Source organism: Passer domesticus, chromosome Z (genome assembly GCF_036417665.1).
Source record: "Passer domesticus isolate bPasDom1 chromosome Z, bPasDom1.hap1, whole genome shotgun sequence".
NCBI lineage: Eukaryota > Metazoa > Chordata > Aves > Passeriformes > Passeridae > Passer > Passer domesticus.
The window spans coordinates 34,670,520-34,671,657 of NC_087512.1; positions in this window are offsets into that span (position 1 = coordinate 34,670,520).

Below are 1,138 nucleotides of genomic sequence, written 5' to 3' on the forward strand. Positions count from 1 at the left end.
GTTTTTAGGAGCTTATCAGAGAAGACAAGCTCCCCCTGCAGACCCCCTGCTACCAAAACCTTGCAGGCAAACCCAGTACTGATACACAGGATAAAACCTGTCACTAACAGGAGTCCAATCACAGTTAGATAGGAAAGTAGGACATCTGGTGTGCAATTCCACATGCAACAATATATAAACTAGCTGTACAAGAGTGAAACAGTCATTCTAGAAGAAAGTGTTCAGAAGTAAGCATACCATGTTGCATGAGACATACAAGAAACCCATAGCCATAGTAACATGACAAAAATGTTGCCCAGTTCAGCACAAAAGTAATCATTGAAGTGAAAAATTAATTCCTGTTACATTTATACAAATCTGCTGAGTAGTATGATTAACATACCATATGAATTTTTAAAAAAATTATGTCATTCTCTGGTAACTACTAATTTTCATCTAAGAAACACTGTTATTCTTATTAAATACTAAAGGATGGCCAGCCCTAGTCACGTGGCTACTGTGAAAACCCTTTCTTAGAGGTCAACCAACATCAACCTAAACCACATAAAATTCCTCCTGACTTTTCAATACGTCTCAAACACACTAGATTTTACTGAGACAAGAGGCAAGAAAAGTCTCTTATACATTACAAGAACCTTCAATGAACTGAGACAATTAACCAGGACAATTTCACTCAGGAGAATCTGTCTCCAAATCAGTGACAACCATTAAAGCTTGCAATTATCTTCTCAGCAAAGACAGTATTAGGCAAGTGATGGGTTACGATCTCTGTCCCTTAAATACCACAGAAATACCATTTTATTTCCTAAAAAAAAAAAAAGTGTTTTCTCCTCCATAAAACCAGTTATAAGATTTGCTTCTGCCTTACAAGTATAATCTAGCCAATTTAACAGTATTCTATGGCTTGCAGTTTACAGACTTTTAAAACTGGAAACCATTAACTGAACAAACTAAAAGAATACTGGCTTCTGCGTTTTATATTAGATTTCAAAAGAAACATGTGTCACAGCAGAAATGAAAGTCTAGACTACTAACCAAAATTTTTAAAACCTTCTTATAAATACTACATCATTAAAAAAAATTACAAAGTCTTTACAGAACCTTATATATAGTGTGAAGGACAGTATGAAGGAACATG